The following is a 16,059-nucleotide window of genomic DNA, read 5'->3' as shown; positions in this document are numbered from 1 at the left end:
AGGAGTCTCTAGGGTGATGTTGTGAGCCTCGAAGCAAAAGTGCTTCTCGAGAACCGTGGCAAGCAGTTATTCCTGTGAAAGGTGGTCTGGTGCTGTCTGAAGGGAACAAGCTGCGGGATGCAGAGGGGTTTTGCTGGCCTGAGCGTTCAGACCTGGGTAGGATAATTAAAAACCAAACAAACCATGTGACTTTAAACATGAAGTGTTAATGTGGTTCGAAGGGGGCTATTTTCCTTCTGTGTTACACCACCTGAATTACCCTGGATCAGCCTCTTGCCCTCTGTCCTTCCAAAAGCCAGACAGAGCCCCATGCCAGGAGTCCCTCGATGCCATCAGACGGGGCTCACCCAAGGCCCGTCCTGCAGAGGGAAGGCGGTGACGCTGCTGGAAACATCGCAGTGCTGTTCCTGGGGCACTGGCTGGGCTCTGCGCTGGGTGAGGAGCTCAGAGGAGCGGGTGTGCTGGGGCGGTGTTCATTGGGAACGGGGAAGGGGCAGGGGTGGGGAGCTGCTCGATCCCGTTGGTTCTAGGGAATCCTCTGCAGTGGGGGGCTGGCGCAGGGACAGGGCACAGGGCTGGCAGAGAGCGCACTTGGACTTGGTGCCAGTGCCATGAACTCCTGTGACGCTCTGGCAGCTCGTTTGTGACTGATTGTTGCTGTCTCCTGTCTCAACAACTGGGATAAGGTGGTGTGGGGGTGCAATTCTCACCCCTCCCCGCCCCTCCTGGTTGGGTGCTTGGTGCTGGGTGTGATTCCCCCCACCTCCCCCAGCTGTGCCCCGTCTCTGGAGATAAGGACTGAGAACGTTACTGAGCCTGGCTCCTGCCCTCCCCCCTGCTGGGAATCGTCTCTAACAGCCCCTCATCTCCTCAGGGCCTGGCACACCTGGGCCTGGGGTGGGGCCAGATGGGAACAAGAACAGAGTTGCACATCCATCAAGTTCTTGTGCAGCTGCTGGACGGCATCAGAAGGGACCTGACAAAAGTCAATTATCTTGGACCCTCTAAACTGCGACCCCCAGGGAGACCCTTGGAGCTCCCCTGGATCCCAGCAGCCTGTGACCAGCACCTCCCCTGAGCTGGAGCCTCGCAGGGACCAAACCCTGGAGGTGTCGTCTGCTGCCAGAGCTGAGGGCAGGCCGGGGCGAGGTCCCCCCGCTCGAGGCTCAGGGATCGCCCGCGGGGGAATGCCGAGGCCTCGGGAGGATTGGCTCTAACCTCGAGAGGAGGGAAATGTTCTCTGAGCTCGCTGCTCTGTCACCCGCTCGGTCTCTGCTCATGGCGGGGACGGACCCTTGTTTCTGGGTGTCTGTCCGTTGGTGGATGCGCAGGGATCGATGGATCAATGAAGGCACCGGGAAGCGAGGGAGTGTGAATCTGGGCAGTTCAGAATCTGTGAGTAAGTCGCTTTTCTTTCTTTCAGCATTTCTGAATTATTTTGTAATGATAAATTGCTGTTAGTTATTAATAAATCCAGATTTCCTGCTAAACCATCACCGTGTCAATACTATCAACCGCGACACCCAGTGCCCCCCACTATGTGCCAGTGGCTCTCCTAGTGCTCTCCAGTATGTTCCAGTGCCCTACATTCTGTCCCAGTATCCCTCCTAATGCCCCCAGTATGTCCCAATGACCCTCTTAGTGCTCCCCAATATATCCCAGTATGTCCCAGTGCCCCCCAGTATATCCCAATAACACTGCTAGCATTCCCAAATATATCCCAGTATGGCCCAGTGCCCTGCAGTACGTCCCAGTAACCATCCCAGTGCCCCCCGTTGAGACGGACACGACAAACACCAAATTGTGCAAAAATGGCTACTTTATTATTCTAACAAGCCTTTTTATAACTTTATGAAGAGTATGTGTCCATATATGATTGGTTTAATTACAGACTAACAGTTCATGACTGGATGACCTCTTCTCTGCCACAACCTCGATAACCTTCCTCTCCTTGCGGTCAGGGAGTTCCAGTCTGGCAGTTCCTTAATCTTGTTTACTCAGCTCTTCTCGGGACTTTCAAGCCTCTTAAGGGTACGTGGTTATCTGTTCAAGGTCAATATCAAACTTACATTCTGATCCCTCGGACCAGCCGAGGTCTCCCATAAGTACCAGTACTGGTTCCCAGCTCCAAGCACAGAAGAGATGCTGGGCGGCTCAGGCCGCATGCTCTGCCCAAGCCAGAAGGTCACTGGGGCACAAGGGGCAGCCCTGGATCTGAGTTCAGGTGGGAGCAGTGTGGGAGGCTCCCACGCCCCAGCCTTACCATGGGTCCTGGCTGATGGTGGGATACAGGCAGGTACCCCTGCAGTGCACCTGGTACAGTCGCTTTGTCCCCAGGGCCTCAAAATGCAGCGTCTGGTCAAACTGCCCCGGCACCGTGGAGCTGAATTGGACCTTCAGTTCCACCTCACCGTGGGCAGGCACTATCCACCGGCAGCTGCTCAGCCCGGCAATTAAAGAGGAGGCTTCAGACATTGCTAAAGAGCAAACAAGAGAAGGAGGAGGCTCATGGACTCGCCATCCCGTGGAGGCACCGGCAGAGGGTCCCTGTGGAGCTGGGGATGATGGACCCCGTTTGGCAAGATGGACGTGAAGCAGAGGGATCACCTCCTCCCTCACAGCTCACCTGACGGATTTCCCCGGGAATGGGACTGTGTCTGTGTCGCTTTGGTGTGCCTCGGGGGGCCGCGTGGGTGCTCCCGTGCCTGGCGCCTGGAGACCTCTCCTGCCCCGGCTGGAGCTCCTCTTCTCCCTCACAGCCTCCCGCCTGCCCGCGGCTTTCTCCTTCCCCGACCGGCCCCTGCTTGGCGTGACCTGCTCCTCTGACACCTTCACACCAAGGGAGAGAGGTGAGACCTGCCCTGAGACACCCCCATCCTGGAGAGAAAGCTGCAGGTTTGTTAACAGACAGGAGGGAGAATAAACCACCAACCACCTCTGCCCATGGATTCGGTCTTCCTTATGGGACTTTGTTTCTCCTACAACACCCCTCCTTGCCCAGGACCCTCTCCTCAAGGGAAGTTGAAGGTTTTAGCTGATTTTTTTTTTTCTCTCATCTCACAGAACTGCCCTATGTCTCAAGCAGAGCTGTATCTTTTAAACAGACAGGAGGGATGCCTGCAGACACGGGGCCCCATCATGTCTTCACTGCCCTTCCACAGTGATCCTTTTCCATCCCACCTGCCCCCCATGCCCCCATCCAGCCTGGCCCCTGCCCTGGCACCTTCACTGCAGGCACAACAGGGACGTCCAAGAAACTTCTGGTTTCCTTCTTTCCTTCTTCTGCAGTCGCACCTTCTGGCACCACAAAGGTGAAGAGGGCTTCTCCTGCTGCAGGGACCATCCGCTTCTCCGGGTAGCGGATCACAGAGTAAAAAGCAGTAGGTGGAATGGGAGGCCCCGAGGGACCCAGTCCCAGGTCATCCAGGATCTAAAGCATAAGAGAAAACCCTGTTTATACTCCCGTCGCCTTCATCCTCACACTTCCTGAAAGGCACTGAGCTTTTGGCAATGGGTTTTTTTATTTGGATGGAGTACAGTGCTTTTTTATGCCCAGTGGGGTGGGCAGGCTCCAGAGCAGTGCCAGGACCTACAAGTGGGACCTAGAGAGAAATCTCAGCTCTGAGTGACTCGGCTGAAGGAAACAATGACCAGGAGTTGCCCTGCCCTGGGACCATTTTTAATGATTTCCAGACTGGGAAACTCTCCAAACAGAGAGGATGTTCTAACAGAGAGCCCTCCCTCTTTCCACCCATCTGAGGGATGGCAAGAACTTCCCCAGCCACGTGGCTGCTGTGAAGCCATCGTGGAACATCATCAGTGTCCTGGACAAGGCTCTGTGCTGTTGTCACCTGGTTGGACACAATGCACCAGGGCCCAGACCACGGCAGGCTCAGCATCTGAGCCTCACAAGGGCTTTACCTGCTCTGCTGCTGGCAGCTTGCCACTCTCCAGGATCGCCCTAGTCACATCTGCAGAGCTCAGCACCTGGATGTCCAAGCAGGGCACCCTGACGTCCTGGCCCCTGGCTGACCCTTCTGCACCTTCCCCTTCCAGCCCAGATAACTTGGACTCCTCAAGAGCCTTCAGTTTTTCTAGACGCTCCTTCTCTCTGTCCTTTCGGCTCCTCCGCCTGGATAAATGCTGGTGCTGACCTTGTACTTGGTGCTGCATCACCTCTTGGTTCAGAGGGGACAGCAGGATACCCTGAGCCCTGTCCCAGGATGACAAAATGTGTGTGACATCCTTCTGTGATGCCTCGTAGATCTTAAACCTCAGGGCCAAGTTCTTCTCGCTGTCACTCTGCGCCTCAGTTTTGGTTTCCCCCTGTTCTGGGTCTGCAGGTTGCACAACCTCCACTGGGCAGGCCTCTGTCAGGGGAGCCTTGCTCTGCTTTTTCTTATCTTCCTTGTTACTTGCAAGAGAGTCTGGGTGCTCCTTTGCAGATCCCTTCTTCTCTCCCCCCTCGGTGACATTGGACAGGTTGCCGGTGGATGCGCTGGTGTTGCTAGTGGATGCGTTCGTATTCTGGGCAGGAGGAGCAGGAAAAAGCTGTGAGCATTTCAAAGCACCAACTCAAATGCTGTAGGACAGCGGCGATCTTTGCAATAGCACCCCACGCCTCATCTGAGACCTGTGCTAGGTGCTCTACAAATCCCAATTCAGAACGCAGCTGGTACCCAGTTGAGCTCAACTGAAACTAAACTCCCCAGTGCCAGACTGATGAGGAGTCCTGCAAACCAGCTCAGAAAGAGAACAGCTTCCCCAACCCAAACAGGGAACTTAAGACACCTCCTTACTCCTGTGCAGTCCTCCGGGCACGTTTCTGGTGTGCTGAGCATCCATCCCTGTGTCTGGCTGACACTTTGTGAAGTCTGGCTGCTAATGAATACCTAAAGGGCCTGGTGGTATCTCCTGCCAGACAGGTAGCAAAAGACACCACATCCCAGGCGGGTCATGGCTCAGAGGTGTAAGTCACATGCAGAACGGGGAGAAATGCTGAACTAAAACTATCTAGGGCTTGGAGTTACGTGAAGCCACAACTCGAAGGCAGCATGACCCTAGAAGAACAGCTCTACCCAACAAACCCATGCGAAAATACCCCTGGTGAAGCAGCAGCACGATCAAACACTGGCTGCTGTTTCCCAGCACAGCCCTGTGTGTTGCTGATGGCCAGGTACTCACCCCCAGCACTGCGGGTGGCTGCTGGCTTCGCCAGGAATGGTACGGCTCAGCAGGCGGGTCCCCAGGGCTTTCACTCATCTCTATAAACACAACCACCCACCTGCCTGACTCCAGGCTCGCTTTTCTTCCTTGAAGCATTTTCTTTGTCTTTTCCAAGCTTTCTCTTGGCTCACTTAGACAACTTCTTCAGCAATTCTTCCTCCCTCAAGCGTTCGAGCTCCCACCGGTGCTTTTCCTCAAGCTCTTAAGCCAGCCACTCCATCTTCCTTCAGCAAGACAAACAGAAAACATCCCCGAGAGTCACTGCCAGAAATCGGGGCTCGCTGCAATCCTAGCTGGTCCCACACTTCATTCACTGACCCTAAGGCCAGGCACAACTGTTAGACCAGCTCTGTGGACTTCCCTCAACCTGGGGAGGCTGGGACATCCAAAGTGAGGGAAGTGGGAGGGGACCTCCAGGGCCAGCCAAATCTAGGCTTTGCTGTCACAAGGTCTAAATTGCACTACTTCTCCAATAAGGTCCACCTGGACACCTCCAGCATGCTGCCAAAGACTGATCCACCATTGCTCCACACTGGAGCCTGAAGCTCTCAATATCCAGCTCACAAATCACTAAACCAGCTCACAAATCACTAACACCTGCTTATCCCTGCACCAATACTTGGCTTATCTAGCCCTTCTCCCTGGGCACAGCCTGCTCCTTAGCAAGACTAGCCATATCAATCAGAAAGCAAAGGCTGCAGTAACTGCCCTCCTGCAAAACAGGCTCCAAACAACCAGGTTTCCTGCTGGAGCCCAGCTGGGACCATGGGAAACTTGTGCTGCCTGTCCTGGAAATCACAGTTTGAAGCAGCCCTAGTGATCTCCTCCCAGGGAAACAAACTTCAGCTGGGGTTGAAAGAAGTGCAGAAACACAGGCTCCCTTTAAGCAAGTCCCTCCCCAAGTTTCAGGCAGGGGTTATGTACCGGGTCTGGCTGAGCCAGGATTGGTTCCCCTGTAGCAGCCCTCATGGTGCTGTGTTTTATGTTGGGAGCTGGCAGGGTGTTGATAGCACACTGGTGTTGTGGCTACTGCTGAGTAGTGCTTACACAGCACCAAGGCTCCTTCCAACATTTCCCCCCCCCCTCCCCCTCCCCAGTGGGACGGGGTGGGCAAGATCTTGGGAGGGGACACAACCAGGACAGCTGACCCGAACTGACCAAAGGGATATTCCAGACCATATGACGTCTGCTCAGTCTGCTCAGTCATAAAGCTGGGAGAAAGGAGGAAGGGGGTGGGTCACCCTTGGTCCTCCGAGGCAACCACTACGCGTATTGGAGCCCTGCTTCCTGAGAAGGCCCGACATCGCCTGTTAATGGGAAGTAGTGAATAAATCTGTTGGTTTTTTCTTTTTTTTTTTTTGTTTCCGCGCGCGGACCTTTGCTTTGCTTTGCTTATATTAAAACTGCTTTTGTTTTACCCACAAGGGTTGGTTATTTTCTTTCCCCTCTTTGCCCTGTTGAGAAAAAAGGGGAAGGGGGGGAAGTGATAGAGCGGTTTGGTGGGAACCTGGCATTTAGCCAAGGTCAAACCACCACAGGTTAATAGGGGCTTAAGCTTATCCTGTGTATCCTCTTGAACAGGGCTGCTTTGCTGGATCAGAGCTTCTCCCAGGCTCACCTGCTGCTGCAGCTGAAGGTGAGCCTAAGAGACACCAGCTTTTGTGGCTGGTGTCACTCAGTAAGGAAAACCCTGGGAGCTCAGCAGTGCAAGGGCCTCCCTCACCTACAGCAGGACTGGGATCCAAACCAAGCCAGCACAGCTGCGCCTCACACCAACCCACACCACAACCCCTCTGGTTTGGAGAAGAAGGGCGATGAAGATGAGAATGAACATAATTAACTTAGAGACACTTGTAAGCACTGTGGCAAGGGAAGCACAGAGCCCAGCTCCCTGCAGCCAGTATCAAAGCCGAAGGGCTCACCACTAAAACGGAGAGAAGATGTTCTCATGTCACCGGAGGAAGGTCCCTCCTCTGCTGGGAACCAGGGAGGTGGAACTGGCAATCCTTGTGCTGCTGGTAATTAATGCTTTTGGCCTTGGTAACCCCTCTGAGCACAACCAAGGTCTCCGGAGCAGGGAAACCCTTTGGGGACACTATCCTGGGGAGGCACCCATAGAAGGCTTACAGACCTTTTCTTCCTCTCACGCTGGACTTGCAGTATACTGTTATCAAACTGAATTTTCTCCTCCTCGGTGAGGGCATCATACTCGTCTTCTTCCATTTCCCAGAGACGTGCTTTCTCCCTCCTGGCAGCTTCCTCCCACTCCTGTCCTTCAGCACAGACCAAGGAGAAACCATCAGTGCCTGCAAGCAGAGCTTGCTGCTCTGGGTGAGCTGCCAGGATTCACAACTCTGTCCTGACCCAGCCTATCATCCTGCCAGGAGATACTGGCAAGCTCACATCCCTGCTTCAGAATTCAGATAAGCCCCCAAACTATCGCTGGCCAGTGAGTTCCCATGCCTTGCCTGGCTCACATGCACCAGCACTGTGGACAGCTGGCCAGTGATTAGTTATTGAGCCACAACAGCTTGCACTTGTGCCCAGGCTTTAATGTTAGAGACTGAGGTCAGCCTCAGCATTGTTGAATTTTAAGCAGCTGTGAGCTGAGTGCTGGCTACACCGAGGCAGAAGGTGGAAGGATTAATAAAAACATCTCTTACAAGTTCTGCTGGTAACCCAGATACACACGGGTAAGGCTGAGGGCTTGAGAGAGAAGATTTCAGAGTTACGGAGACGAAGAGTCTCACCTTCCTGCTCTTTTGCGGCCATCTCCCTGGCTTCCAAAGAAGCATAATCCTGGAACAGGTTCACAAAATAGATGTAAGGCCGATTTCTGACAGCTTTGAGCAGGCAGAGGAGAGCAGACGCCGTGTCGCGTGCAAAGGGGGTCTCCAGGCCATCAAACACCACTCCCTGGTAGCAGTCACTCAGCTGCAGATAAAGTCGAAAAGGAAGAGAAAGTCAGCTGTTGCACGCATTGGGCTCTCAGCTAGTCACTAAAGCCTGATGTCAAAGATCACCAGCCATCACAGTTCCAAGTGCAGCAGCTCAGACAAGCTCTGATCTTTCCCCACGTTCTGCCAACTTATGGCACCTGCAGCTTCACCCACGGATCCCTGCATGCAGCCCAGGACTCCTCCAAGAGCAGGCACAGCCCTCCTCCTCTCTGAATTGTACCTCGCTGCCTGTCTCTCTGTAGCAAGAACGTACCATTTGCCCCCACCCCACGTACCTGCAGCCTTTCAGAGAGGATGGCCACCAGCAGGTCCTCGGGCAGCACGCAGCTCCTAAAGCCCAGCTCTCCTGATGTGCTGCCACTGATGCTCAGCCATCGCTGCGCAGGAACGCAGGGAAGGGGAGAGAGGTGAGAACTTGATGAGCCCTGCAATGTTGAACACCACAAGAAAAATCAACCACTTTGGAAACCCCCAAACAATTCCAACTGCTGGGCTTGGAGCTGGGGTTTCTCACTAGCAGGAGACTAGAACAAAACTGCAGGCCAGCAGCTGCAGGGGACCATGCTGGAGGGTGCATCCGTGGCCAGCAGAGACCCAAGCTCGCAAGCCCCCAGTGCAGCACCCGGCAGCTTTGCCCACTGCTGCAGTCACGTTAGCCAGGACTGCACTTTGCCAACAATCTGTTAAGATGCTGTAGAGTTTTTCTGCCAGAGCACAGGGTTTCATTCCCACCCCGAGCCACGCCCAGCCTGCCCAGCTGGCTCTCTGCACTATAGACCCCCGCACCAGGCTCTGGGTGACACAGAGCCTCCACTGGAAGCGGCCCCTTCACTTCTCAGAGGCAATAGAAAGGTCCCAGGCATTAACCAGTGCAGATCGTGCTTCACCCGGGAGTCTGTCAGATCCATCAGATGCTGTTTCTGGGATTGGGGTGTGGGGCCATCTGTCTTCTTCTTGCCCGCTGCAGCGCTCACCTGGCCTCAGGACCTGACGGACCGCAGGCTGAGTTTGTCCACAGAGCTGGACCGTCTCATGTCTAGGCTGTGCTTGGCCCTGGTGCCGAACTGCAGGCTGAGGGACGCATCTGCGTTGTGACCTGTGGAGTGGACAGACGCTCAGTGGGGAGCAAGCAGGCACCTTCCACCCCAACGGGCACAGCCCTGCGCCCTGGCAGGGACACGGCCATTGTTCCCCAGCCTGCTGGGCACTAGCAGCACCGATCTCCAGAAGCAGCTCCTGCCCTGCTTCTCTTATTAGCATGGTAAAGCACACCATCTGATACTGGATTTTAAAGCCAGAGAGTTTTTAAGGCACAGCTCCGCGTCCCTCCTCACAAATGTGCACTCAGGTGACACTGCACACTAGCTCCCCTATGGATCAAGCCAAGGCTCCACCCTCCAGGAGCATCATTTGTGTACCTTGCACCCATCCTGCATTCTCACATGGAGATGGTAACATGCAGCCCTGCCCCAGTTGCATCCCCCATCTCCACTGGAGCTAAATCCTCCACATGGGATAACCCCACCTGAGGCCCAGACCCTTCTTCCTTCCACCAGCTCCCAACCCAACCAGGTTCAAAGCGGAGCAATGCAAAACTTCCCCCACCAGAACCAGGGTCTGGCCTCACCCTGCAGAGCACGGGGCACCAACTGCCCAACCAGATTTTCTAAAAGTCTCTGGTCTCAGGTGGAGAACAGCACCACATGCACGAGCTGTGTGACCTGACAGTGTGTATAGGAAAGCCTCTGGAGAAAAGAGCTCATCTGCAGCATGTCTCATCTGAAACTCTGGGAGGTTATTCTTCCCTTCCTCTCATGTTTCTGAAGCCACACTCAAAGTCAGTTGTCTAGTGCTTAATGAGCAGCTTCAGAGGGCTTCTTTGTTGTTAAAGTGGGCAGCAGTTCTGCCTGATGGCCACGAGGAGCCAGCTGGATTCAGCTTTGAGGAAATATAAAAAACCCCTGAGAAAAATACAGGTGTGCTTCACCACTCCTAGGAAAAGGAGTATGTGCTGAGAAGCCCAGAGGCAGTAAAAGTGCTCCTGTCTGAGCCCTTAAAACAGAGATTATTTTTTTTAATAACACAAGATGCTTTATGAAATGGCTTTGCATTTCTACATGCTGCACCCATGTTCCCTAGGAGACCCAAGGGCTGTCAGACTTCCTCTCTGGAGCAAGCAGAAGTGGATGGTCATGGTGGGTTTCTGAAGCGCTGCTCTAGGTCCAGCGTTTCTCCTTACCGGCACCCTCTGCCTCCTTGCAGCTCTGCTCGATGGCAGCCCCGATGCACAGCTCCCGGGCGCACAGCCCTGCTGAGCTGCTCCTGTCCGAGATGGTTTCTCTCACCACGGTGTCGATGGACAAGCAGGCAGCGCCATAATATTTGGACAGGGCAACCGCTGCTGCCGTCTTTCCTTGAGAGAGAGGAAGAGTGCTCGGTGACACTTGCATGTGAAGCATTTTCAGGACAGGCTCTAGAAAGTCCCCAGACAGGATTTCAAAGTTTCAAGGACAGTCGGAAATCAAGTGCCCCTTTAGGGGAGACCACGAGGGAGGTAGTTGAGCATGGCTAGAAGCATTCTCCTCTAGAGCCAGGAGGATCACCTCCACCTCACATCCAGCTGAGCACTTTGTCCCTCGTGGTGACCTCAACCCTGGGCCAGAACATTGTTTCGAGCCCTGTCCCACCACCACTCAGAGCGTTCACCAGCCTGTGCTGGCCAGCGCTGCCTCAGACAGCGTCTGGGCACGGTCTGGGGGTCAGCGTGGGCGAGGGACTGCTCCCATGAGGCAACATGGGCACTAGGCACTGTGCTCCCACGAAGCAACGGGGACGTGGCCACCCTGTGTGGGGGAACGATAGCCTAGCTGTGTGGACACAGGGTGAGCCACAGCACTTGCCCCAGCTGGTGAAGGCCTGGGACCATTTCATGTACCAGCAGAGCTGTGGCTTACCTCGCTTCGCTTCAACTGGTCAACCAAGCACCACAGCCCACCAGGATGTGTCTCTCCTGCTTCCCCACTCCTTGCAGACACGGGCTGCGGCTCACCTACCTGTCAGGGGTGCCCCATGGATGATGACGACGATCCCTCGCGCGCGCCCCTCTGCAGAGATATCGATGCCAAAGTGGCGGGCGATGGCCCTATAGACAGGGCTGTCGGCCAGTTCTCCCGTGGCTGCCTTGCTGCTGGTGATGCTCTGCCGATGCTCTGCTGTGCAGGACCAGATAGAAAAGTCAGCCTCCTGCCTACCTATGATCCTGATCATCCTCCCCATCCCCTCAGATCCTGGGAGAGAAGACTCTGCTGAAACCAACACCACACCGAGGTCTCACCATGCCCCTCCTTTAGGCTTGTGCAGATCAGGGTCTGCCCTAGATGGTGGTCAAGGTGCCTGTTCAGAGTATAGGAAATGGGGTGGCAGAAAGAGGAAAGAGCAAGCATTTGGCAATACCTAAAAGGACTGGGCCAAATCTCCCGTGCCCTGTCAACATGGTCCTCATGGGAGTTTGGTCCCAGGTCCTGCTGAGTAAAGGGGGGACAGGCTGAACCAGGCATTTTACACCGTCCCAAGGGAGAGGCTCCATTTGCGGATCAAACCATTATCCAAAAGCTGGATGCTTTAGGAATATTATACCAGGAGATGTAGCTGGGCTCTGAATTCACCATAACAGCATTTGCAAAGAGCTCCCACCTTTGCCCTTAGGAGGTCACCAAAAGCCATCTCGCTTGCAGTGTCACGCAGGACAGAGAGCGCGCTGCCCTGCCTAGGAAAGGGAACAGCATCATCCTGATCCCAGCAGCTCCTGGGGGAAAAGGTGCTCATTTGGCAAAACTGGGGAGAACCTCTCTGGCCTCTCACTTGTCCCTGCCCTGTCTGCAACATTACCCATCCCCTGTCTTTTCTCAACACCTTCCTCCTTCTCCGCATTCAGATTTAGAGTCCACTTGTTGGACTGGCTTTCATCAAACACGGAGGGGAAAATGAATGAGCTCTGGGATGAGACAGTGTGAATGATCCCAGCAGAGGACTTTCTTCCTTGATCTGACAGAGACTGGACATCTTCAAAGTTTGCTGAGGAGGAAGGCCACAGGGAGGGAAGAAGAGGGTGGACATGGCCAGGCAATCTGTTCTTTGACATTTGCCACTTTGCACGGCCACGTGCAAAAGATGGAAAGTTTCCCAAGGAGAAGTCTGTCCAGGCTGTCTCTGCCCTCGGGGGGATTTTGAGTTTGTGCTTTTGGTGCTGGGAAGGAACAAATATAAGATAGCTGGTGATATTAGACCTGGTCCTGCTGGCTGAAGAACTCATCCAATCCTATTTTTTGTGGTTAGGGGACACAAGAGGACAACATGATTATTTCCCCGGTCCATGGCAGGCAGATATGAGCTTGCTTTGGCTGCACTCAGGGCTGGTAGGGGATGCGTGTTACAAGCCACAGACCTTCATGCTGGAATTCCTCCACCAAGCTGGGGAATGGGTGGCTGCTAAAAGCCTGGGCTTCCCATGGAGAGCTTGGGGCGTGCGGGCTGGACTCCCCGCTGTGTCCACACTCAGGACAGCCAATGCCAAACCCTCACCGTTGTCCTGGCCTGCTGGTTCCCCAGTCTTGGACTTTGTCTGCTCATCCTGCAGCCTCTTCTGGTCCTGATAGTACTCCAGCACCTCAGGGGGCAGCTTCTCACCCGGGGCACGCAGAGGCAGCAATAAGGTGTTGCGGCAATCGTAGTCTTTAAGTGTCTGCAGGATCTGTGCATGTAGGGAAGAGAAGCCATATGCAGGACGTGTTTCTAACAACACGGACTATCCAAGCCCCTCCACAGTCTGCCAGCAGAGCTGGCTAACCCTGAAATGCCACCAGACTTTGCCCTGGGGACTGTCTCCATCTCCCTGGCATGAACCCGGGAATGCTGGAGCACTGTGAAGCTACGGGAGCGTGCACATGGGGGCCAGACCTTCCCTCTCACCTGCTCCTCAGCAAGGTACTGCTGGTCGAACTCCAGCGAGTAAAACTCGATGGGGAACTCGCATGGGTTCTTCACCACCACTGTCCCCTCTGCTCCACAGCTGTACGGCAGCAACGGTCCCAGCTCAAGCACTGGGGGGCTGAACTCCAGCTGTGGCTCCAGCCCACACCCCAAGACCTGCAGTTGGAGGTGCTGGCTGCTCTGGCAAATGTTAATCTTCAGCTCACTTCTATAGGACTTCTGAAAAGAGAGAAGCACAGAAAGCTCCTCCATGAAGTCCCAGGTGACAGGGCCTCAAATTCAACTCTTGCCCCAGGGCAGGGGTGTCACCAGTACCTCTAAGGGGAATAGAAAACAGATATTTACTTCCAGCAGGGGCTACAGCATCTGCATGCTGGCTCTGAGTAACTGGGATGAATCCTGGTGTGAAGTGTAACTGGATATTTGGGTGTCAGACGAATCTAAAATGCACTGTCAGATGTTTTCACCTAGTCACGAGGGAGTGTGATGCTCATGAGAAAGGTCCTCAGGGTTATGTTGCCCAGACACAGTCCTGGCACTGCTGCATCAGGCAAACATCAGCTCTATGAATGAGGCAGATGAGCTCTCACTGGCTAGAAATAAGGGTCGTCTTCTCTGCTCAGTGTTTGGCTCTGGTCAAAGCCAGACACAAGATGGTTACACCTCTACAGCAATTAAAACATCCCTGGGACTGTTCCCAGGCACGGAAGCACTTGTGTCCATCCTGTTACCCACTGCCAGTTTCCAAGTCACAGTGGCCACAGGCAAACTGCTTTTGGGAATGCCCCATCATTTCACCTGACTCCCAGACTGCCTGGGAACGTGCAGGCAGGCTGGGCCAGAGCCACAGGGACTGCTGGCAGCACACCACTGCAGACAACTGTCCTGCCGTGCCCAGGAAGGTGCCTGGTGGCTGTTTTGTCTGCTGGTACCAGCAGCAGGACTTGCCTAGATTGGCCCTTCCAGGGTTATCCCCTGCAAGCGCACCAGCTGCTCTGCACCAGGGCGTTGCAGCCTTAAACAGGCCCATGGAAGGGGGAGACGAGGGCAAACAGGCAGATTTCCCCCCATGCGCCGAGAGGCAGGCACCTCACCGTGCCCTGATGCTGAGCAAGCTCCCCAGGGGGATTTCAAAGCCCCTCTCAGAAGAGTGTGCTGCAGGGGGAACTGAGGCACAGTGGGTACGGTGCTTGCAGAAAGCTCTCTGTGGAGGCAGACGCGTCTCCTCTTCCCTGTGCTGGGCTCTCGTTACCACACTGCCCTGCCAGACCTCTTGGGGGTGACACTTGCTGATCTCACCTCTTCTGTGGGTGACAACCTGACTCGCACGTTGCATCGCTGTCCTGGAGCGAGGGATCCAGCCGAGGGCAGCGCCTTGAAGACACAGGGCTGGGCCTTCAACTTCTGGGGCACCTTCCGACACATCCTCGCTGGCCAATGTCTGTCCATCTGAGAACAAAAAAACAATTGTGTGAGGTCTCCTTGGTCTGCGAGGACAGACCCTCGGTTCCTCCAGTGCTCTGAGACACCGTCATGGTGCTGAGGGCACCCACAGCCAAACCAGCCAAGGCCACCTGTGGCCTAGAACTGGAGGGAAAACAGGCAGGGCAGGCAGATGGGGAGGCACCATCCTCAGAAGAGGAGGAACGGGGGAAGGTGGCAGAGAAGTGAAGCACCAGCTAATGCACAGGTCCAGGTGAGCCAGCCTTGCTCTGTACCCTCCAAAGCTTCCTCAGATGAGCTGTGGCCCAAGTGCTCACGCAGCCACAGGGGCAGAAAGGGCAAGAGAGGCAAAGAAAGCCCAACCGAGAAGTTACGTGTTACACATTGTCTGTGCTTTACCTTCTTAACAGGCTCATTTATAGTGATGACCCAGTTACAGGGGACCTGGAGCTGACTGTGGAGCTGGACAGTTTCTTCCTGGCACTGCCCACACTGGAGAGTGGAGAACTCCAGTCTGTCCCTGGAGACACAGAGGGATGGCACAGCCACGCTGGCATGGAGGTGGACATGGAACGTGGGGCCTCCTGCTACCTAGGGAAGGACCGAGTGTCCAGCTGAGAGCCCCAGTGACATCTGTTGCTGTCACCGACTCTCCACCTGCCCCGAGAGGTGCACGGGCACAGCGGGGTGAGGAAGCACGCCGTAGGTACCTTGATGGGCAGGAGCACGTCCACCTCTTCCAGTGGCAGGTTGGCGCTCTGTGGGTCGAAGCGCACTTCAAACACCTTGGTCTCGCAGCAGAGCAGGTGCTTCACGTGGTCCAGATCTACACTGAAACCTTGAACAGATGAAAATAAAGCAGCTGAGATGCACAATAGACATGAATGTGTCACAAGCACGTTAAGGCCATATGTCCTGGCTGGCAGCTCTGTGAAGGACCCCTTTGTACCTGTGGAGAAGATTGCCACTCCTTCTCCCTTGTCACCATACAAGGAGAAAGGGCTTTCACAGCCAGAATCCAAGACCCACATGGTAAAAAGGAAACATCTCAGTTGAGGAGCTCCAACCATTCCTTCACTAGGCACCCCAGGGAAGGATGCACAGACCTCTCCAAAGGAGAATTTCCAACTAAGATTCCCCCATGCCATGGTACTCCCTGAAAAACAATTTAGAGGAGGCACCTGATCACCCTTCAGACATGGCGAGTCACCGTTTGCTGGTACTGCAGCCTTATGTCAAGGCCTGTTTAGAAAGCCTATTTTGATACAACAGAGGGCCTCACAGGCTGTCTTCTCAATAAAGGCTGAACAGAAGTGCTATTGCATTATGAACTTTAAACAAAGCACTTCCAAACCACAAAACGTCCATCTGTTTGCAACACAAGCCCATGGAGTGCCCATCAGATGATGGTCATGGTAGCCAAGAGCAGAAGATGCTGAGA

General features: G+C 54.6%; 1 pseudogene; it reads right to left on the bottom strand.

Annotated features, from left to right (window-relative positions):
- Nucleotides 1–473: 473 nt before the first annotated feature.
- The window catches only part of LOC141918784 (hydrocephalus-inducing protein homolog), a 94,892-nt pseudogene continuing 79,306 nt past the window's right edge, over nucleotides 474–16,059 (bottom strand).

This window comes from Strix aluco, chromosome Z, assembly GCF_031877795.1.
Source record: "Strix aluco isolate bStrAlu1 chromosome Z, bStrAlu1.hap1, whole genome shotgun sequence".
Lineage (NCBI taxonomy): Eukaryota > Metazoa > Chordata > Aves > Strigiformes > Strigidae > Strix > Strix aluco.
The sequence above is the reverse complement of the archived record's forward strand: the minus strand, read 5'-3'. Positions and strand labels throughout refer to the sequence as shown.